This window comes from Pinus tabuliformis, chromosome 6, assembly GCF_031772625.1.
Source record: "Pinus tabuliformis cultivar Carrire ecotype Pingquan chromosome 6, CPIR1, whole genome shotgun sequence".
NCBI lineage: Eukaryota > Viridiplantae > Streptophyta > Pinopsida > Pinales > Pinaceae > Pinus > Pinus tabuliformis.
In genome coordinates, this window is record NC_142292.1 from 1,633,779,588 (window position 1) to 1,633,805,165 (window position 25,578).

Consider the following 25,578-nt stretch of genomic DNA (forward strand, 5'->3'; position numbering starts at 1 on the left):
TTGGGAGACTCAATCTTGATTCAGTCCCAACTCAATCAACAGAGCAGCCTGGACCATCTGAGAAAGGTCCCCAAAGTGGCTGACAAAGACACATGAAAGTGTTCATCTTGATGAAGTTGGAAAGACAAGAACCATAAATTCAAACTGGCAAAATGGAGGTGATGTAGATGACTGTAATTCACCTGTTGATATGGATGTTTCTTATGATTGTGAATTGAACTTGTCTACAAATTTTGAACCAACTTCCTTCAAAGTAGCTGCTTCTCATGATGAATGGAAAGAAGTGATGCAAAAGGAGTATGATGCACTCATAAAGAACGGCACTTGGAAGCTGGTTGATCCTCCATTAGGAACCAAACCAATTGGCCGCAAGTGGGTCTACAAGAACAAGTATAAATCTGATGGCTCACTTGACAAGCACAAAGCTAGGCTTGTGGCAAAAGGTTTTGCACAGAAGGAAGGGGTCGATTATGAGGAGACTTTTGCCCCCACAGCAAAATGGGCTACCATCCAGACACTCTTTGCACTAGCAGCTCAAAACGGTTGGAAAGTCCATCAAATGGATGTAAAAACTACTTTCTTGAATGGAGATCTAAAAGAGAATGTTTTTATGTCCCAGCCTGAAGGATTTGCTGTGAAAGGACATGAACATAAAGTATGCAAACTTGTGAAGTCCTTGCATGGCCTCAAACAAGCACTGCGAGCCTGGTATGAAAAACTAACTGAGCATCTTTTGAAACTCAATTTCAAACATTTTGATCTTGATGATGCAACTTTATTTGTCAAGAAAGTTGGAAAAACAGTTGTATATCTTGTGGTATATGTAGATGATCTTTTGATGATAGGGAATAATGAAAGCTACATTGCATCCATAAAGAAGGAATTTGGGAAAAGTTTTGAAATGACTAATTTGGGCTATGTTCATTACTATCTTGGCATTGAAGTAACCCAACATCCAAAGTCCATATTTCTTTGTCAAAAGAAATACATTGGAGATCTGTTGAACAGGTTTGGCATGACAGAGTGCAATCCTCTTACTACTCCAATGGAACAAAACTTAAAGCTCACATCTATTGAAGGAAAAGAATTTGAGGATGCAACAAAGTATAGACAGCTTGTAGGAAGTCTCAACTACCTAACTACTACCAGACCAGACATTTCCTTTGTTGTTGGAATCCTCTCCAGGTTTATGCAAAAGCCTTGTGAGGGACATTGGTCTACTGCAAAAAGAATTCTAAGGTACTTGAAGGGAACTCAAGACTTTGGAATCAAGTATACATAGGTGGACAACTTTAGCTTGATTGGATACTCTAATTCAGACTTCGATGGAGACAAAGAAACTGGGATATCAACTTCAGGATATGCTATGAGTCTTGGATCAGGAGCTGTCTCCTAGAGATCACGCAAACAATCAGTTCCAGTAGATTCCACAACGGAAGCAAAATACGTGGCAGCAGATGAAGCAACAAAAGAAATTGTGTGGCTCAGGAAAATTCTTGAAGATTTGCAGGTAAAACAAGTACAATCAACTCCACTTATGTTTGACAATACCTCTACAATAAAGTTGGCCAAGAACCCAAAATTCCATGATCGAACGAAGCACATCAATACTAAATATCATCTGATTTGACATCATGTTGAGGCCAAAACAATCCATCTCCATCATTGTTCCACAAATGAGCAAATTGCAGACATCTTCACCAAAGCACTTGGAAGAGAAAAGCTTGAACGATTCAGAATGATGCTTGGACTCACCAACATCCCTTCAGATTAAGGGGGGGAATGTTGACACCTAATCCTTGTGATTGGGTGAATTTATGTAAATAGATAAATTAGAAATATGAACAGTCATCGGGAGATGAACTGAACAGTCTCTCCCTCATGTATATAATGAAGACCTACCTGATGGAATAAAACACACGAATCATTTTTGCCTTATGGAGTTACTGCTTGGCCTGACAGAATCCACATTGGTATAAATTTTGTTTAATGCCTACCAATGTTGTTGCTTTTTAGGCCTCTACTATAAATTTTATCCTTATGGATTATTTTGGAGTCTTATAGTAGGACAGAGACAACCAACATGCTCAAATTGGTTTTGTTACAACATATTATGGTGCAATTTGTTTCAGAAAGATATGGATGTACTCTCATTGTGCTTCGGCACCATTTTTCTAATATATATAACTCGATATATATATATATATATATATATATATATATATATATATATATATATATATATATATATATATATATATATATAGCTCACAAGACACAAAAAACAATCTAAAAACACAAACAATATAGCACTCATATATATGGTGTGTTATTGCTTTAACAATATTATTCATATATACTATGCATTTTAGTGTGGTGTGTATCTATATATATATATATATATATATATATATATATATATATATATATATATATATATATAAAGTGCTCACACGACACAAAAAACAATCTAAAAACACAAACAATATAGTACTCATATAAACTGTGTGTTATTGCTTTAAAGATACTACTCATATATACTATGCATTTTAGTGTGGATTAGAAGGCAAAACTAACAATTTTGAGTTGAATGTCATCTACATACTAATGCAACTTCATAATCACTTTAAACTAAAGGCGGCGATGGTTATTGTAACTCTCAACCAATGGTTCCAAGGTTAAACAGATCAAGGGAGCATATGAACATTCCCCTTCAAACAGTATCCAACACGATGAGGAGATCGAGTAGTATTTCACTGAAATAAGCTTCAACCACATTTATAGGAAATATAATACAAAGATTTTATGTCCAAGCACACTACAAATAGGGATCTAGGTTCATTGTTGATCAAGCTTAGAAAGATTGGAGCAAGGGAATAAATACAATAGAAACTTTGTCCAAACACCATTATGGATAGGGATGTGGGTTCATTGTTGATCAAGCTCAACGAGAATGGAGCAAGGGAAGTTCTCCCTCCTATATCCATTGCTCTCCAAGCCTTTTTTATGGATGACGGTTTAACAATTGCTTTGATTAACATTGGATGTCAAGATGCTATGTAAAAATCGATAGATCATATAGAAGGGATCTGTATCCAACTTCTAGACAATGCCTTCGGGCCTAATCTAATAGAGAAATCTCTTTATGATGATTTGCACCTTCATGTCTATAAATTATGAATTGTAGTTCTTCATTTGAATGATGAAAAGGTTAGAACCTTTTTTCATTGGAAAAAAATATACTATTTCTTATATTAATTGGCATTGCTAAATACCATTTTTTGTGTGCAAACATATGTGAAACAAGAAATTCTTATTTAACACAAATAGAGGGATGGAAAATAATATATCTAAACTACAATTATGAAAAACATGTTGCACTTTCTCGAACACATCAAAATTTTGATTATAATAAACCATAATTTAACCACAACAATCATAAATTAGCCCCAACACTCTCGCATTACAACCAAATAGATGTACAAGGAATATATGCATACAAATAATTGCAAGCAAAAACATGTAAACAAGTAAGGAAATTGCCAAAAATGAAAAGTAAGCATTGCTTTGAATTCCAATAAAAAGTACTTGAAAATTAAAAGAGAATGACATAAAGATGTTCTCAAACTATACCATTGGATATTTCAAAGAGAAACCACTATACAATTACAAAACTATATTTTTAAGAGAAATTATGGTGTCACAAAGAAATAGAATATAAAAGAATTTCACTAATGCAATATAAAGAGATTATTGGGCTGAGAGATTCATTCTACAGCTCAGTGTGAAAGCAATGTGCAAGTATGTTTATTCTCAACTTGAAATTGACACGTGTCCCTCTTAAAATAAAAATAAAATATAAACAAAAATTATAGTGTCACAAAGAAACAAAATATACAAGAATTTCACTAATCCAATATAAAGAAATTACTAACCCCAAATTAGTAAATCAAAACTACATTTATTCCATTACTAGATTATATAAGAAAATTAACATTGCCACAATACAATCAAACTCCTATAAGCTTTGTAGTGTAATGAAACTCAACATTCAACAAGACCTAAAACATTTTGAAGTTAACAAAAATATATATACCCTCTTATGATACTAAGAAAATGAGAAAATAGAGAATAAAAAACACCCTCTTAGATTGCACTTTATATGGACACATTATAACACAGTTCTATAATATTTGTAATACCACTATAATATTTGTAAGAACGCCGACCTTCATAACTTATAAAAAACCAAAGAAAATTTATTAAAAAAAAAAATTAACTTACTTTCTTATCTTATAAAAAAGATGGTTAAAACAAATCAATTTATCATCAAATTTATTTAGCCTCTAATAAATTAAAATTTAATAAATTAAAATCATCATTTCCCAAAACTAATTACAAAACGACCGTACAATTGACCTATTATATTTCCATCCGACGCATAATGTGGAAGTCGAAAAATCTAAAACTGTCTTGGAGGAATAAGTGACTTCGGTTGGTACAGATCTATAACATGCATTCAGAAAGAAGTCATCATAATTGTAACGTTCGAATTAAGAAATATGAAATAGATATGTACTACTATAACTTTGATATTAATTCTTTCCTGGTTGAGTATCATTTAACCAGAAAACATTACAAAAGTAGGCTGTAATCCCACTTAAGGAAAGCTTCTTTTAAGTCCACTCATGCTAGAGCTTAAAACTACTTATGGGCCACCTATTCACAATATAACCATAATAATCTAATGACAATAATATCCAGATCCCTCTCTCTCTCTATATATGTCAAACGTCCAGAGTCTTTCATGAAGCATGAAGAGCTTTTGAGTGATGCTCAATGTATTCATCTATAAAGGTGTCAATGAAGAAGAATGAATGATCATAACCCGGCTGCAACCGCAAAGTCAAAGGAACATTAGCTATCTTACACGCCTCCTCAAATTTATGGGGTAGCAGCTGGTTGTGTAGAAACTTATCTTCTTCACCCTGAAATCCACAAAACATATGATAATGATACACACTGCAAGTATGATAAACTAACAGGAAGCAATGTTAAAAGAAATGGAATATCAATGAAGTCTTTGTTTACTCGAATATGCCACAACCATCAAAGTATTCTATACAGAAAAAGGCAAAAACAATGAAACTGAATGGGCAAGCGTTACCATTCATCTGGGCAAGGTAACATAGGCGTGTCAAAGTTGCAATAAAAACCCGATTGGTTTTGCATTTTATAGATGGAACCTATAGATAAATGTACGAGATACAGAAACACGTGAAATTCCATGAATGAATAGGATGTGATATTTGGAATTATAGATGCAAGCATGACTGGGATGTGAAAATTCTTGTTTGGAAGAACATAAACAGAAAAGTAATCTCACTCTACCCAGCGCATAGCATTTTAATGGAAAGAAAACCTGGCAACGGAATCAAAACAGTCGAGGAGATGAACAGTTTCAAAATTTGAAGGAATGCATCAAACACATAAGGCAAGTCATGCACCAGTGCACCATATCAGAAGATATGCGCTTGAAATGCATGTCAGTACATAAACTCGTTTGGAAACAATAACTACTTGAAATTGAAAGTCACCCCAGGCATAACAAACAAAATATCACTGCAACTTGACAACAAGAAGCAGAGCATGGGACTTCCACATGTTGGCGGGTGGCAAACATAAAAACGATATGGATCACCCCATCTTGGAACCTAAGAAACATGAGAACGATTTTGATAATAGAGCACATTCTTCAAAGAAAATTATGCCCTTCTATCTTGACCATGTCCAACAAAAACCAGTTCCAAAAACATCAAAAACCAGTTCCAAACATGGGCTGTAAAAGAAGGAACAAGATAATTGAGTTCTCTTTTGAATATACTATAACAAATTAACAACAGAGCTGTGACGACACTGTATCTCAAACCAGTCAAACAAGAAGCATGAACACCACAAAAACAGCACATTATTCGTCGGTAGTGTGGCCGTGAACCATAAGAGACCCATTTACACACACCCACTTGACACTGCAGCAACTGGAGACAACTTGATTCAATGTCGTGAACTAGAATCCTTAAAGCAGTATACAACTGAGAACAAGTTGTGACTGATCAATAATCATAGGCATTATGGCCTTAGTGTCTTAGTGTGGAATAAAATCAACACAAATCTTATTGTGGAATAAAATCAACACAAATCTTAAAGCTTTAATAAGCTGTTGTGCTAAAGAGGGATCGAATTTTCTTCAACTAGTCTATGAACAGAATTAATTCAATGCAATCACATAAGCACAATAACACGAGATACCCTGGAGAAAATCACCTTGGAAAAAACTCTAGCTAGAAATGTCCATCTTGCTCTAGCTATGTTAATGCTTTCTCAGTTAGAAGGCTCTCTGGACTTTTACTCACAGGAGATACAATTACGGTGGCAAATGCCCTAACTTCTAAGTGCACTCAGAACTCTTCCACAAACCAGTGAATCAGCTTCTGTCCAAGTCAAACTTTCCAACCTCTGCAATAAGTGCTAATCTGGCATCAACACAACCTGCAAAATGTCTTCTATCTCGTCTGCTCCCAGGCACCTCCAGTCTATCCTCCCTTTTCCTTCTTAATCGCCGTTGCCTTATACTTGCACCTTCTTTTTCTTTCTGCAACTCAAGGGTATAGGGAAGGCCAACAACCAACCATTTTCCCAAGAAATAGTAACAGGTCAGTTACAGTCTTGCACCCCTTGTCCCCTGGCATTTTGAATTCCACAGAGTAAGATTTTTTGGCTTTCTCTCACTCTCATGTGGCACCCTGTGATTGGTCTCTGTGATTGGTCGAAGGGGCACAGATGCCAGCACTCTGAGCAGCCACATCACCTGCCAGCTAGGAAGCGACCTGTTAGTCTTGAGCATCGATGAAAGAGTTAATCCGAGCAATACTGCAGACAGTGTGGTAAGTGGTGTTGTGCAGTTTACAAACCAGGTTTTATGTTGCACAGCCAATAAGGTCTGCATGCATGTCCAACTGACTTTTCAACAGCACAGCTCCAAGTCCCATTAAATATATGTGGGTGGAGGTTGCATAATAGATCCTGACTGTTTGGCCTGGGCTCGCATCTCACCCACTTGGGATCTGCACATCTCCTTGCCCCCAAATACTCCAAGTTCCGTAAGCCTCTTCCACCATTTGTCATTTTACCTTGTGCCTTATGCCTAGTGCCTTGCCTTCCAATTCTTTGCTTTATTTTACTATGCTGCATGTAAAGTATGGAGATAGCATTCCGCCCCACATAACCTTACCTTCACATGGATGGCAGCTTGAGCTTGTCTTTCCATGCAAGGTGCAGAGTGCGGAGGTATTACCTCCCCTACACCACATTGTTACCTCCGCATGCACTTTTATCTTAGCTACTTTTTGAGATTCCGAGGACTTCTCCAAGGCCATGTAACAACTTTTCAACCAAACTTCTGACACAATTTTAGCCACGAAACTTCAATAGTTCTTCAACACAAAATCAACCAGAGATATAAAACGTAAATCCATTTTGAATTTTCGTGGATCCATTAGGATCAATCACTCGTTCTCACTACTTTGATAAAGATTAAGAACAACCTAAAGTTCACTAATTCAAAATCTAATCCTGTGATATGACCTTAAATGCACACATGGGTAAAGACAAAAAACACTGTACACCAAACAGAATTTTTTGTTATTAACTAGTATGTCACTGCATCCTTTTACCTGCATAGCACATATCATAACAGGCACACCCACTAAACATTAGTAATTATAACACGGGGGCAACAACAGAGAACCTATCACTTGTAGATTGTAGGTTGGTTGCCGTCATATCCCTCTAACTGGTTTGCTATGTCAGTGGTTTGTCTGGGGCACTGTAGGTGTCCTCTATAAGTGATCATCTTTTGGTAACCTGGGCAGCAACTAGAGGGCTCCTTCAAGACTATCTTATGCTCAAAAGGTGTACCTTTGTCTTTTTTCACCCAATCAAGCAATTCCCTCTATTTCGAAAATGACGGTCTTTGCACATCACTCTCCTTATAATGATATTAGTTGGCACTAAGCTTGAACCATTCTTCATTCTCCATTGGCAGAATCTCAAAGGCCTCATCAACAAATGTGTAGATCAACCATCTACCTCCTCGCAATTCTACACCAAAAGTGAATGTATGCCTTCTCTTCGACTTGTGGTTCTGTTGGTTGGTGCAACAATATTGGTGGACCAGCTCATAGCAAGCATCTTGCACAAAAATATGCTTGCCCACTTTCATGTAAGGACCATCCCGACCAAAAACACACATCAAAGAATGACATTTGTGCCAATATCAGTAAGCATAGTCATGCAAATTCTCAGCAACTTTCATTGGAACATGAAGGGCATCCGCAACAAGGAGCAATAAAGAAGTCATTGGGTCATGGGAAGGAAAGGCATAAAGAAGTCATTGGGTCATTTGCTTGTTTGGGATATGTCAATCATTGTGCTCAATTAGCTTGTGCAATCTAAGGTATTTGCCAGGGCACCATTTAATATTCATCAAGACTAGGATCCTTGCAGTTGGTTGGATAATCTCCAAAATCAACAAGGAACTCAACCTCCTAAAAAGTCAACAACAGAGATTGTTACCTTTTCCACCACTGAAGTGTGTAGTCACAAAGTTTGTTTGTGAATAGTGGCTCTTCAATTCTTCAGTGGTCACTTGAACAAGATTAAATTTTAAAATAGTTCTCAAGAAATGACATGCAATTTACCATCAATTGTACCATGATAGAGGGGCACTTGGGGAAGCTATATAGCACCCATCAGTTCCACCATGATAGACATGACAGTCAGGTAGGTTTAGACGGGCATAGATTGCACGCTTAATATGCAAATAACAAGTGTTGGCCTGATTGGTGATTAAAGGGATGTCAAGTGTGTGCAAAAGAGGTGAGATACTTGTCCTAGGCATGAACAAACTTGTCTCTGAATCCTCATCAATATCTACAGATCAGGCTCGATTAGTGTTGATCAGATTCTGTATAACCAGCAAGTCATCCTCCAATAGCAAGTTCAAGGATAGGTCAAAATAACTACATTCAATCTTTTACATAAAAGAATAATCCTCAACTATGCTTGGATGTGAGAACTAAGAGCAACGAAAGTGCTTCCTATAGATATTTTGCTCCTCTCTAGCATATAAAATGTATGGCATGGAATTCAAGGTTCCCTAGCAAAGCTAGAGGACCTAAATTAGTTGGAGACTTGTAGTGATTAATATTGTGTGCACTTTCTCCACCTCAATCACTCATGCAGAAAGCCCTATAATGCACCACAACAGATAGCATTATATTAGACAATGAATCTAGTGTTTAGGGTACAATGAAGGTACTAACACATAAGAACAATAATGATAATTAATTTAATAGCAATTAAGCTAATTGTAGTAAAGAGATCAACATATGCACTAATTTAACCAAACTTACTTTCTAAGTCACATGACATGATGACATGGGACATAGATGACATGGAAATACGACTGTCCAACACCAGACACGGAAACCCAAAAAACAGAAAACTGAGGATAAGTCATAGATATATATGGTGGTTGGGAGGAATGATTGGGGTCCTCCCCACCTAGGTTCAAGTACCACAAGTGACATGATGAGCTTTGATGTCATGGTTTCGAGCCTTGTTAAGAATGAATAGCCCCTCGAGGACCGAAACATGTGTATTTATCATATGGAATATAAATGTATTTTCCACGTGAACATATATATATATATATATATATATATATATATATATATATATGTATATATGTATAACAAATTAATGAATTACACAAACAAAAACGAAATTTGGACAGAGATTCAATTTTTCTTTTGAATTTAGAAACTAAAATCCACTTGCCCAAAATTTGGAATTCCTTCTAACATTGCACAATAACCCTCAGTTGCACTGCAAAACGTCTCACATATCCAATCTATTGACTGAAAAGCAAATGAAAGGGAAACTGTGTTTTTACAGACCGCAGGGCTCTTTTACGAAAGACACGGTGGGGACAAGTGTTCAACACATATTTGGCACGTGTCCTATTCACAAGACATGTGCCCTCACATATTTGTGTTTTAACACAAAGGATAGGGGACACAGGCCCTATTTGGACTTGTCTCGCTAATTAGATTAACATGCATTATTAGCATGACAAAAATGATCACAAATGACAACGTGGTAGAACCAAAGACATACCATAGAGAAGCACACAACTTATGCATAGGGTAGATGTAATGGACAACAATTTAGTACCGAGAAAATAACCAACATGGAAATGAATGGTAGTTCAAATCCATATAGGATATTATAATATAATTGAATATTGATTGATTGAGACATGAGATGTTGATTGATTCAATGCCATGTAATGGTATACTTAAATGCATTGACTAGTCATTATGGTTGAACTATCATGTCCATTAGTTAGTTTGAAGTTTAAACATACACATATTGACTAGTCATAGATATTGAACGATCATATCCCTTAGTTAGGATATGTTGTTATGAACCTTGTGCCTTCAAAATGATAAGAAACCAATAGTTATAGTTCACTTTGAGGGGAAAACCTCCTTTTACAACAAATATAATGTACAAGACCAGATTTGATGATCCTATGACTAGGTCTTCTTAGTGTGTATATATATACATACACACACACACACACACACACACACATATATATATATATATATAAGAGACAAAGGGTATAATGAAAGGTTCTAGACATAACAATATACCATTAGAAATGCAATAACTCAATATCTAGGGATTAATAAGGAGTTTTAGGGTTAACATGGGGCTTATATAGGTCTTGAAATGCCCCTGCCCTTCAAACAAGTGTTTTCCTAAACACTTGGCTAACTACAAATGTTTATTCATGAAAAACTCATCTTCCCATGTCGCCTTTTCCAGTGCTAGGTTCTTCCATTTGGCGAGGTCCTCAATGATTGCTCAATTTCTCAATTGCTTAATCCTTGTTTCCAAGATTGTTTCTAATTCTAGTATAATTTTCCCTTCTTCATTAAGCAATTGAGAAATTGCTTAAGCAGGAAACATGGAAGGCTGGAAGTACATGTGAAGATGGACACAACTCCTACTCGTAAGCCATACTTCCAATCCTTTGCAACACCTTATAGTGGCCAAATACTGAAGTTCTAATTTATTGTCCTTTTGTCGCTTGAGGGACATTTGTTTATATGGTTGTAGTCTCACGTATACTTAATCCCCCACTTCAAATTATCTTTCAATGCGATGTTGATATGCTTGTTGTTTCATCCTATTTTGTACAATAACTAAGTTGTCCCTCAACAGTTTTAGAACCTTTTGTTGGTGCTCTATGTGGTCCTCAACTACTTGAGCCTTTATAGTCCCTTTCAAGGGTAATATGATAGATGGAGGATGATATCAATACAGTGCCATAAATGGAGACATTTTTATGAAGTATGGAAGGATGTGTTGTACCACAATTTTGCCAAGGGAAACCACGTGACCCATTGTGTTAGTTTATCAAATGTAGATATCCTTCTAAACATTTATTCACAATCTTAGCTTTCCCATCGGTTGAAGATGGTAAGAAGAGTTGTGAGCCAATTGAGTTCCCAAACAAGAAAATAATTCAATCCAAAAGTTTCAAGTGAAAATTGGGTCTTTGTCACTTACAATAATCTTCAGTATTTGTTAAAATTGGCTACTAGGGCCAAACTCCATGTGGATCATCTCATTTATAGAAGCTGATATTTTTCCTAGATTCCTCTTGTCTAGAGGTGTAGGATTGATCTAAAGATCATCCGATTCCGACAAGTATTTATGGAGATATGAATTTATTTGTATTTACTTGACAAATTGTCAAGGTCAGCGAGCAGTTAAATGTGTGGCACACATGCCCGGTGAATCATATAAATACAAGTGAGATTGATTCATTTTATCATCATCTCATCTCACTCATTTCTTCTCTCTCTCCTTAGCTTTGGGTTACACAAGGAACAACTCACATGTGGGAAGAAGGAGGACGCAGTAGGGCAAGGAGGATGCAAAAGTTGTTGAAGGTCTCTTTGACCAGCGTTGACCAAGCATTGACTTTTGAAGAGTGCGGTTTTGGTGTGGCTGCCTCTCCTAGGCAGGCCACATTTTTTGGCATGAAAATCGAGGCAATCTGACCTCAAGTTTGACTAGCATTGACTGCCCTAGTTCGGGGGGAGCAGGTTGACTTCAGTCAACTGCAGTTTGACTGTGTATTTGGGGTTTTTTAAGGGCTGATTCTTCAGGCTGTTCAAAGACTAGCTGACCAAGAAATTGACCAAGCATATTGGAGGTAAATTTCATCTTGTTTGACTAAGTTTGACTTTGTTGATTTAGGGTTTGCTGCTGCTGATGTAAAATTACAGAATTCTCACTTTGTACTATTTCTCTCTGTTGAACTATTGAGGATAAAAGAAGATTTGATCAAAGGGTTTCCCCGCATTAGGGTTTGTCACTGGCTAGCCACCACATCTTGTGTCTCTTGTCTTGGCTTGTTTTCTGTCGATCATTTAATGTTCTATCTGCACTTTACTTAATGTATATGTGATTGCTAATCAGTGGTTAATAAGAAGAAAAGAAGTAAATTGCTCTAAGCATAAAACATATCATAATTTAACATGGTATCAGAGGTGAGGTGAAGACAAAGCCCAAGCAAGAGAAAGAGCAAGAGCAATCACCAAAGGTTGGCAAGGCTATCCTAGAAACTTCATGGGGTCCTCAACACTCTTCCCTGCTGAAGACAAGCTCCATGAGAAGTCTGACTATCACGGATGGAAGATGTCTCTCGATCTGACTTTAGAAGATCAGGAAGTGTTGGACCATGTGAGAGGCAATATTGTTGTGCCTCCATCAAATGCATCCGCTGCTGCCAAAAGCAATTGGACCAAGGGAGAAGTCAAATCAAAGAAGATCATCTAGGACTCTATCGACAAGCGCTTGGTGGCCTATGTTTCTGAGTTGACCGCCTCCAAGGAAATCTATGATAGACTAGTGAGTTTATTTAAAGTTAATGATGCAAATCAAGTTTTGTTCCTTAGAAATAAGCTGAAGGAAATTAAGAAGGGCAAAGATGAGAGTATGCAAGCATATTTCTTAAGGATCACCAAGATCAAGAATGATCTCCTATCTATCAAGGAAGTAGTTCTTGATAGGGAAATGACTATCACAACTCTTGGTCGACTGCCACCTGAATGGTATATATTCAGGACTACTCTTCTCAACAATAATGTCATCCCAGGATTTGAGGAATTGGTGGCTAGATGTATTGAAGAAGAAACAAGGATGGAAGAGCAAGAAATGCCCGCACTTAAAGGCAATCCCTCTACCTTTTCTTCTCATGCTAAAAGAAGAAACGTTTATGGGGCTAAATCCAAGGGAAAGGTTGGACTGCAGGGTGGAAGAAAAGGACGATCTTACAATTGCAACAAAATGGGCCACTATGCGAGGTAGTGCCCTGATAAGAGGGACTCACACCATGATGATGATCAAAATCACTCTCAAGGCAATCAAAGGAAGGCAGGTCCAACGGCAGAGGTAAAAGAAATGTCGGAAATCAAGGAAGAGGACAACCCTTCAAGAAAGCAAGAAACTCCAGGTATGAATCTAACGTTGTTAACAATAAGCAAGATGAATATTGTCTACCAGCAACCCTCTCTACTATTGCTTCCCCGGACTCACTGGGAAATTGGCTTATTGATAGTGGTGCCTCAAGGCACTTCACTGGTTACAAAGAAGCTCTCTCTAATCTGATAGAGAAGGAGACCAGCCTGGAAATTTTTCTTGGGGACAACACAAAATATCTCGTGAAAGGTGTAGGGAATGTCACTCTTAAATTGAATCAAGGTAATACAATTCATTTGCAAGAAGTCCTATATGTACCTAATCTCAAAAAGAACTTGGTGTCCATTTCGACAATGGAAGACAAAGGCTACAAGGTGACCTTTATCGATGGCAAGGTACGTGTATGGAAAAAGAATTTTAAAGAAGCTTTCACTCTTGGGTTTCGAGTCGATTCATTATGTCAGGTCGGAGGAAGTCCGCTGGGTGTCATGTCTTGGGACACATCACTTCAGTTCGAACTATGGCATCAGAGGTTTGCTCACCTTCATTATAAATCTCTACCCAATGCAAGACAAATGGTGACAGGGATGCCCGAGTTCCGAGTAGAGCACGAAGGTGTATGTCCTGGAAGTGCCGAAGAGAAGCTCAAAATGGGACCATTCCCCTCAAGCCAAAGCAAGACCTCCGATATATTGCAGTTGGTTCACTCAGACATATTTGGTATGATGCCTGTGAACTCCTTGGGAGGATATTTATATTACCTCACTTTTATAGATGACTATTCTCGCAAGACTTGGATATACTTCTTGAAAAAGAAGGATGAAGTGTTCACTTGGTTTCGTCACTTCAAAGCCTTGATCGAGAATCAGACCGAAAAGAAAATCAAGATCTTAAGGACTGATAATGGGACTAAGTATGAATCCAATGAGTTCCATGACTCTTGTAAAGACACTGACATTAAGAGGGAGACTACAACACCATATACTCCTGAGAAAAACGGTGTGGCGGAAAGGAAGAATCGTACGATTGTGGAAGTTGTCCATGCTATGCTCCATGATCAAAGACTTCCTAAGTTTCTATGGGCCGAAGCTGCGAATACCGCCATCTATGTGCAAAACCGATGCCCTCACCAAGCATTGGGTTCCAAGACTCCCAAAGAGATGTTCACTAGTAAGAAACCTGACGTATCTCATTTTAGAATCTTTGGAAGTCCTGTATATTTTCCTGTGCCGAAGGAGAAAAGGAATAAATTGGGTGCATCTGGAAAGAAAGCAATCTTCATGGGCTATAGCGAAAATACTAAGGGCTATAGAATCTATGTGGCTGGTCAAAGGGAAATCAAGATTAGCCATGATGTCACCTTTGACAAAGATATGGCTCTTAGCAAAGTTGACAATCTTCCTACTCAAAGGGGATCTAAAGAAGCTGACACCAAGGAACCAAAGGAAAAGGAAGATGAGACAATGTCTGATGTGGAAGAAGCTATGGATCCTATTGATCCCCCTCCGCAAGAGCCTTCCTCTTCTAGGAAGAGGCCTTCATGGCTTAGGGGGACACTTGATGATGCTGAAGGACACATTACACCCAGAGGGACTTTCCGGGAAAGTAAGAAGTCGGCTAGGTATCAGGGATACTTGACCATCATGAGCACAATCATCCAAAATGAGCCTTCATCATTTGCAAAAGCTGTCAAGCATCAAGTATGGAAGGATGCTATGACTGAGGAATATGAGTCCATCATGAAAAACGATGTCTGGGATGTGGTCCCCAAACCCTAGGACAAAGCAGTTGTCACTTCGAAATGGCTTTGCAAGATAAAGCATGCAGTTGATGGAAGTGCTGAAAAGTATAAGGCTCGTTTTGTCACTCGTGGCTTCTCTCAGAAGGAAGGTATAGACTATGATGAGATATTTGCACCTGTTGCCCGATATACCACCATTTGCTCGATCATAGCCCTTACTGCTTCGCAAGGATGGAACCTACATCAGATGGATGTCAAGACTGCTTTCTTGCATGGTTCAATCAAAGAGGAAGTCTATGTGGAACAACCCAAAGGATTTGAGATTCATGTTCAGGAATCTCACGTGTGCAGGTTGAAGAAAGCCCTCTATGGGCTGAAGCAGGGACCTCGAGTGTGGTATGAGAGGATCGATAGCTACCTAATGAAGTTGGGATTCACTAGGAGTGAAGCCGACCCTAACCTTTACTTTAAGGTTGAAGATGACAAACCTCTCATACTAGTGTTGTACATTGACGACCTCTTTCTAACAGGTGCAGACCCTCTCATTTTTCAAATGTAAGAGGGAGTTGGCTTCCAAGTTCGAGATGAAAGACCTAGGACTGATGCACTATTTCCTAGGACTAGAAGTCTAACAGAAACCAGAGGAGATTTTCCTATCTCAAGGAAAATATGTGGTGAAAATATTGGAGAGATTCGGTATGGTGGATTGCAAGCCTGTGACTACCCCGATAGAGCTTGACTTCAAGAAGTTAACCAGTAGTACTGTCGGAACTGTTTTACGAAATGCTACCAAGTATCGTCAACTTGTCGCAGCATTGATGTTCTTGGTGAACTCCCGTCCGAATATATGCTTTGCATTCAACACGTTGAGTCAACATATGGTTGAGCCTCACCACACACATTGGATTGGTGCCAAGAAACTGTTGAGATATCTTCGTGGCACAATCACTCATGCGTTGAGATACATTGTCGGAGATGTGAGACTACTTTGATATACCGATGTTGATTGGGTAGGCAGTGTAGTGGACTGAAAGAGCACTTCCGAGTGTTGTTTCTCTTTGGGATCTACCTCGATATCCTGGATGAGCAGAAAGTAGAAATCGGTGGCTTTGAGCACTGTCGAGGCAGAGTACATTGCTGCTAGTATGCTCTTGTGAGGCAGTCTGATTGTGGAAGCTCTTTAGTGCGCTGTTTGGATTCACATTGGATACTATCGCGATCCTGTGTGACAACCAGAGTGGGATTCGTTTATCAGAGAATCCCGTATTTCATGATCGCTCCAAGCACATTGATATCAGTACCACTATATTCAGGATATGGTATAGCAGGGAGAAATAAGGCTCCAACATATTGGTACAGCTGAACAGGTCGCTAACATTTTGACGAAGCCCCTGGGAAAGGTCAAATTCCTGAATTTCCGAGAACAACTTGGTGTCATTGAAAGACCCTCTTATGAGGGTCGTGTATGATGCATATATTGAGCTCTGGGAGCTCCAGGGAGTGTGGGGTACTTCTTGGAGCGACATGCGACCACGGGGCAACTCACCATCCCCTGGTGGTGCACTATGTATAGGGTGAAAGGTTCAGCCTTCCCTTGTGACACGCCATGGCGACTGTGGGACAGGATGATTAGTTCTCTCATGGGCCAGGATGATTAGTTCTCCCATGGTGACTGTGGGACAGGATGATTAATTCTCCTGTGGGCCAGAATGATTAGTTCTCCTGCGACGATTATTGGAAAGGATGATTCGTTCTCCTATGGATAGGATGATTTGTTCTCCTGTGGACAGGATGATTAATTCTCCTGTGGAGGCATCCTACCCATGCAGTCTGGGACTCATGGGAATAGCCTCTCATCTGATCAATGAGTAGGGAAATGGGGTTAGGGACCATTAGTAGTACTATCGATGGACGCATAGTTGTATCTACCGTACTCCCTCTCCTAAGATGACCTCCATTGATTTGGGATCAATGACATTGATCTGGTATTAGTGAGAGTGGTATGACACACTCTGAGACTGACTTCGGGTTAGTGGAGGATGGTATGATATATCCTCGATCATTTCTTCTTCTTCATAGTTTAGCAGAGCCAGCAGTGCAAGGCAGTGCATTTGATGGCTGGGACAGTACCGATGGTCAAACAGATTAGCAGATGGAGTTCTCCCTAGTTGAGAGGGAGTGTTAAAAATGGCAACTAGGGCCAAACTCCATGTGGATCATCTCATTTATAGCAGTTGATATTTTTCCTAGATTCCTCTTGTCAAGAGGTGTAGGATTGATCTAAAGATCATCTGATTCCGACAAGTATTTATGGAGATATGAATTTATTTGTATTTACTTGACAAATTGTCAAGGTCGGCCAACAGTTAAATGTGTGGCACACATTCCCAGTGAATTATATAAATACAAGTGAGGTTGATTCATTTTATCATCATCTCATCTCACTCATTTCTTCTCTCTCTTTCCTTAGCTTTGGGTTACACAAGGAGCAGCTCACACGTGGGAAGAAGGAGGACGCAGTAGGGCAAGGAGTACGTAGAAAGGAGGACGCAGAAGTTGCTGAAGGTCTCTTTGAACAACGTTGACTTTAGAAGAGTGTGGTTTTGGTGTGGCTGCCTCTCCTAGGCAAGCCACATTTTTGGCACGAAAATCGAGGCAACCTGACCTCAGGTTTGACTAGCATTGACTACCCTAGTTCGGGGTAGCAGGTTGACTTCAGTCAACTACAGTTTGACTATGTATTTGGGGTTGTTTAAGGGCTGATTCTTTAGGTTGTTCGAAGACTAGCTGACCAGGAAATTGACCAAGCATATTGGAGGTCAATTTCATCTCGTTTGACTAAGTTTGACTTTTTTGATTTAGGGTTTGTTGCTGCTGATATAAAATTACAGAATTCTCACTTTGTACTATTTCTCTCTGCTAAACTATTGAAGATAAAAGAAGATTTGATCAAAGGGTTTCCCCGCATTGGGGTTTGTTCCTGGCTAGCTGCCACATCTTGTGTCTCTTGTCTTGGCTTGTTTTCTGTCGATTGTTTAATGTTTTATCTGCACTTTACTTAATGTATATGTGATTGCTAAGCTCTAAGCATAGAACATACCATAATTTAACAGTATTCCATGTGGATTTTGGATTGTTTCCATGAATGCTTCTACCATCACACTTGCTTTGAAAGGATCAGAACGAAAGCAAAAATGGGCATACATTGTCATTTGATTTACCACTACCTTAATGACATTCTTTCCTTTAAATTTATGTAAACCCATAATAAAATCCATTGAAACTTCTTCCAACACTAGCTTGGTATGTCTAAAGGTTGTACGAGCCCCAAGGCCTTGGTTGTCTCTCCCTTATTTAGCTGGCATACAACTCATTCAGCCACAAACATTTGCATATCTACTTAAATACCTTCCCCAAAAAATAGCTTTCTTGATCCTATAGTATGTTTTCAAAACCCTGAATGTCCTCCTATAGAATAAGTGTGTAATTTCAAAAGGAATTTTTGTTTGAGTTGAGAGTTCTTACATCAGCAGTCTTAATACCATAACAAATATTTCTTCCACATAATTTTTTCTATCGCATCAAGGTCCCTCCTATAGTTGTTGAATGATCTTGCATACCTTCTCATCTTGTTTCCATTATATCCATGTTTCTCCCACCCAGTCACATTGTGGAATGCAAATCACGCATAGTAATCCCTCCATATCTTCCTCTTTCTTTGAGAGTGTGTTTGCCACAATATTTTTTCCCTTATTGTGGATAATCTCAAAGGTATAACCTAGCATCTCTACAATCCATTTTTGTTGGTCTACTGAAGATAGCCTATGTTCCAATAAGTACTTCAACTTATAATGATCTTTTTTTATTTTGAGGTGTATTCCTATTAGGTAAGGACAACATTTCTTAACTACCAGTTAATAAGTACTTCAACTTATAATGATCTTTTTTTATTTTGAGGTGTATTCCTATTAGGTAAGGACACCATTTCTTAACTACCAGTGGGAAACCCAAAGGATAAAAAAAATTCTCCTCATTTGAGAGTTGACTAGCTAGCAACCCTATGATCGTCAACAGATAACATTGTCCCAGATTTCAACACCTATTACTTGTTGAGAAAGCTAGGGCAACTAGATTAAGAGTGATTCCTCTTTATTTCGATAATTGCTTGTGATATTCTTTTACTTCAACTTGTAGTCTTGATGATTGTTAGTTACATCTTATGTTGTTATTATAGTGTTCTATTCATCAAACAGTTACCAAACACATGAAAATAAATAAAACAAAGTGGACACAAGATATAGGCTGCTAGCTAGGGCCAAAACCTCTCCTAGAGAGGAAAACCCACAAGGAATTATGGGTCAAATATGTAATTTTGGGTCAAAAACCCCTCTAGCTGCCAAGTTGGCCTACATGTCAAGTCGGCCTTACCCTAGTGGACATACCTATTCACAACTCTTTGAACTATATAAATAGAGGGAAGATGGAGCTCATTTGGACACACACTTGATGGATTATAATCTGAAAAATCACAAAAAGGATAGAGATGATGAGGAGGGCTGCAGCATGAAAGATGAATTTTTGTCTTTGTATATATCTTGTTGTTGATATCTTGCTAATGGATCTGCTAGAAAGAAGGAAGGTTTGGCTTGACATCTAGAGGTGGAAGTTTTCTATGGCCATGGTTCTTGGATGTCTCAATTTTGATCTGATTCTATAAGAAGAGAATTTTTTGGGTCTTTCCCTTGGAGAGGTTTTTTCCTGGCTTGGAGCCTATGTCTTGTGTTCTTTTGTTTCTGTGATCTTCATGTTCATGTTATGGTAATTGTTTGATGAAAGAATCAGAATAAAAGTTTAATAAGAAACCAAGTAAATTCACAAGAAATTACTATGGATAAGGAAATCTAAATTAAACTATTAAGCCTCTCGGTTTCCAACAATAGTTACATGAGAGGACATATATATCAGTAACTAAATAAATTATATCAACTGCAAGAAATCAGATATAAAATGCTCAAATGAACAATATAAAGTGAGAAATAGAATCACTAAACTAGCTCAAGGTAAGATTGTAAATTGCTAGATCTATAGCATGTAAAAAATGAGAATAGAAATGCTAGAAATTATGCATGTTAAATCTACTTAAAGGAAAGAAAAAAAACTCAAACAACAAGCATGCAAAAGGAGCCTTTCCCAAAAAGAGGGGTGGGATGCCAAGAGGATAATCCTCAAGCTCCCTCAAAGAAACTTTTTGTATTATTATTGAAAATGAAGCCCTCTAATGGGAATGAGGAACTTAGGTTTTGACGGGAGCTTACAAAGAGCTCAAAAGAGCAAATGCTCCTCCTCAAATAAACTTAATGAAAAAAGAAGAACAAATACAATGCTTATAGCAAAATACAATAAGAAGCCTCCAAATCAGATACTTCACTTTCCTCAAGGTATACGTGTTGAAGAATCTAGGACAATTAAAATTAAAGTGATTCTTCTTAGCATGATAACAATTTGTGAAGTTCTTTTGCAATTTTTCTTAGCTTGATCTTCTTTTTATTATTAGTGTGTGTCATTACTTCATCAAACTGCTATCAAAAACAAAGGGATAAGAACACAAGATATTGGCATCCTGTTAGGGCCAAAACGTCTCCCTCTTGGAGAGGAAAACCCACACAAAAATTCTTCTTATAGACATCTTCAATTGACGAATACCAAGACCAAAACCCTTGACCTATTCTACCACTCCAAGACCAAGACACCAATCCTCTTCTCTGTCACTACTAAGATCATCCTTATTGCTGCACCATTGAGGCCATCACTACTACATCACTGAGATCTTCATTACTGCTTCTTCACCATGTTAACGAGGTCTCTTGACTTCTTGAGATCTTCATTGTGACCTTGATTCTATGTCTTCATTATGACAATCATCAAGATGACCGTTGCACCATATCTCCATCTATACTTGGATCATCACCATACTCTTGCTGAGATCATCATGTTGAAATTGAGCATGCTGAGAGTGTGTTCTATGATAAGTATGCCGAGACTGAGATTGTAACTATAGGATCATTGTGATCTCTCTTAAGCCGAGACAGTGAGACTGAGACTATACAAAGACAGTAAGGATTCCGAGGTTCTTTCCCTCACATATATACATTGACTGCTATGAAATAGGTCCACCGAGATAGTGATACTGAGACCCTTACCTTTCATTTAGGTCAAGACTATAATGGTTACTATTGTTTCTAATTATGCCGAGACTGTGATCTTAACCGAGATTGAAGCCATGTTTTTCCTTGCAAGATATATGTATGACAGAGGTACCTTACTGTACCCATCCAAGGTTTCAGACCTCCGAGAAAGACATGTTTGTTTGCACCCATATGAAAAATTAGACCTACACATTGTCACCGAGATCCTATACCCAACTGAGATCTCCCTCCTACACCTCATACCCATCTGAAATTTCAAAGGATAAAATGCGAGTTTTGTACCTTGGATTTGTGGATACCCTAGACGGGTATTTGTAGTAGTTTGTGCTCCAAAATAAGCCGACTTGCCTTTATGAATCATTGCGTCTATTTTTCTAGGCTGACATGACTGCTATTTATACATTTAATTCAATATTGAAGCCGACATGATGAACTCCTTATCGATTTGCTTGCAGACTTCTTGTGCTTGCTAATGGAGGATTGATCTTGGTCTTTGGAGGGCAACTACACACTTTTGTAGACTTGTATACATTTACATAGGCTCATGAAGAGCTTCTTTATACATGACATGACTCTTTGACTTATTAATAAATCCTAAAGACATCAAGAAGAAGTTTTTTGACCTATGACACTTCTTTCTCATGAAACCCATGTAGCAAGGCATACAAAAAATAATGTAATCTCTTTTATTACATCATTCACAAAGATCATGTCATTATGAAGATTGAACCTAGTTACACTTTCTTCAACACTCCCTCTTAACTAGGGAGGTATTCATAATGGTACTTGGTCATTCTCAATCTGAAGAATTTCTCATAAGAAGAATCGGATTTGCAATCCCTCTGTTATAGTATCATTTCAACCAACATTGTTTTCATTTAGCAAGGCCCTGATTAACAACTTTATCTCTCACTTAGATCAGAGCACACAATGTTGGTGAGACCAATGACTAATAGACACGCATCATCATTGTCTCTCTTAGGGTCATACCCACCCGGGTGTTCTCTGAGTATGCCCTAATAGGACTATTCCCATCTTAGGTTCCCAACCTTCAAGAATATCGGTCCTCTTGTCCACTCTTGTCTTGGATGCCCTGCCACATCCTCAAAGAGTGTCAGATTCCAGATGATTACACAATCCTACATTCTTTCTTCCAAACCGAAGACAAGAATGTCGTGTCTAACTCTCCCTATTAACCAGAGATGAGTTCCAAGTTTCTCTTTACTCAGAAACTTACTCATGTTCCTTTACTCATAGGAACCTTATAGAGCTCCCTCTTAAACAGGGACTCTATCGTCAGTACTTTATAGGGTCTTCTAGTTGACTGATGGTTCAAGACCTTGATGTCATCAATTTGTTCATGTGTAGGGTTCATCCATCCATCACTTTCCTCCATCATGTCATTCCTACTTTCCTGGAAAGTATCCTCCTTGGCTTTACATCTAGGGTTTCCTTCATAGGGCCATCTATCTTAACTTTTCCTTCAATGGTGATTGCTCTAGTTCACAAGGTACATAGTTGGCCATCTATATTCACTTTTCCTTCAATGGTGATTGCTCTAGTTCACAAGGTACGTAGTTGTGACATCCTTCACAACTCTCCTTACCTTGGCCCTGCACACATACCCGAACTTTCTCCAAGAGGTTAGAAACCAAAAACAAATCACGTATTACCCTTTTGGTGATGGCCTTTTCCAGTGACATCTTCTTGTAGGTATCAACACCCTACATACATGTTGACACATCTCCCAAAGATATATGTTGTCAAGGGTCTTAATCTTTTCATACTTCCATCATAGTCTTCATATTTTTCTGGGAGACTTCCTAATCAAATCTTCTTGATCCGTTGGATGTTGATTGCCTTCATCATGGTTGCATATCCTCACACCTTCCATTCCCAAGAGCTTTCAATCAGAGTTTCTTAATTGTAGTCAGCTACCTCATACTTCATATGAGGACATATTATGTTGATTTCATCTAGTGTGACTTAAGCCTTCCTGCATCCTTTCAGAGGAGGAGATCCTTTTTCTCTTGATCATGCTTGATCCATGTTACCTGCAACCATATGACATGACATTACAATATTAAACACAAGCATACATACCTCATTTTACCTTTAGGTCATCTAGGCTCTTTCTAGCAGCTTCCTTAATTGAAAAGATCTTCAATCCTTTGATATGCTTCATTTCTCATGTCATCAGACCTTCATCTCATGAATTCCATAAGTTGGATTTCCTGATGAAACACTTGTTTCCTTCCTAGATTAGTGGATCCTCCACTAAGGTTTCTATCAGAGAATCTTGAGGATCTTGCATGTCTCCATCTGGAAAATGTTTTCCCTTTTGACTTCTTGTCCTTTCCTTTGATATCCAATGAGATTCCCAAGAGCTATGTCCTTCATGTTCGACTGCCATGGATTTTGTCCTTCATGATTCCCATGGTGATATTACAAGCTCTTGTTTCCATGATGCCACGATGCATCTTATCATCATGATCATATCTGTAGAAGATTTGGAGCTTATGATAGGACCCATTAGTGAGGGACACCATCTCACTCATAGTAGAGGTCTTTTACTCCCTCTTTCCATGGCCTTTTTCCTCAGATTCCTCTATCCTTCTGGCGATATGAGCTTCTTTCCATAGCATTGAATCTTAGCTATACTATTATGTCTTGAAAACTTCCATTGCCTTTCTGCACATGTTTAAGTCTTTTTAACCTTCAACACTTTTGTCCATAACTTGTCCTTCTTCCATCTTGCATAGATACCACAAGTTGTTGCATGAGGAAACTTCCATGTCCCAAGGACACTTGCCATCTTGCTTATTAAGAACGTAGATGATTATCTTCTTATCATCTTTCTCAGATCTCCTAATTGAGATCTCATGAAGATATTTCTTCATTCTTTGATACCTTTTTTACTGCACTTCAGAGAGTATATCTTCTAGCATTTCATGTATCCCAGTATATCTTCTAGCATTTCATGTATCCCTTTTATGTCTCCCTTCTTGCTACATATGAAAGAGAGCACCTTAAGAGTTCTTATGAATTCAAAGGAGACTTTGATATGTTCAATGACTTCTCTTCTCCATAAGGATTATGACAATCCTTATTCCACACAAGAACCTTTGATGACCCATCTAACCTATAGATCTTCTTGCAATCATAAAGTCATTTCACCAAAAATGATTAATGAAAATACTTACTTGAGATGTGAAGATGAAATATTCACCTTGATCATGTAGGTAGTAGTTGGAGTAGATGTATTGATGCTTCCTCCGACTGAGATCCTTGATAGGAAGATTACCTTCTTTGCCTACGAGCTATCTTGATTTATATATCCACCAAATTGTTGATGTAATTTGGCTACACAAGTGGACTTGTGGATCCTTGTAGTATGCAGCATTGTATAGAGTAATTCTTGCCATGATGTGTAGAGACCCATAAGTTGGTATTGTTGTATCATAGGACTTCTTCATTTTATATTGAGTATTGTTCATATAAACTTCTATATATACCCTTAACTATGTATCATCATGCTCTGAGAGTTCGATATTTTAAGGTTGTTCCTTTTATAGGAAGGATTCAATCCAAGGTTGAACTCCTCATATTGTGGCATCGAAACTGTGGGTAAAATGGGACTTGTGAAGTCATCTGGCCATGTATGTCTGAACTGTGTTGTTGTATGAGCTTTCCTAACCTTGTCTTCTGCCTGAAATTATTTGCATCTTTTGTCCGAGTTTTTCTGAGGCTGAGAATATGGGAGGAGTTTGAGTATAGGTCATCAAGCTACAATCTTAAATTGTGACTTTGTATACTGTTGTTGTAGGTTGTTCCTTTGATCTAGGTCTTGATCTTTGAATGTAGATCTTTGAATGTCCTTCAGCTTGCTTTGATGGTCTGCTTGAAATTTGATCCTTGAATGTCTCTTTTTTGCCCTTCCTTTGACTTTTGAACCTTATCCCTCTAATACCATGTTGAAGAATCTAGGGAAATTAGAATTAAAGTGAT

At 38.1% G+C, this 25,578-nt stretch overlaps 1 long non-coding RNA gene across 1 annotated transcript in view; it reads right to left on the bottom strand.

The window, feature by feature from the left end:
- Positions 1–4,553: 4,553 nt before the first annotated feature.
- Positions 4,554–25,578, bottom strand: part of LOC149265187 (uncharacterized) — a 64,163-nt gene continuing 43,138 nt past the window's right edge. Inside the window, exon 2 of the long non-coding RNA XR_016250881.1 lies at positions 4,554–4,988. This is a non-coding gene — a long non-coding RNA (uncharacterized LOC149265187). The remainder of the gene's footprint in view (positions 4,989–25,578) is intronic.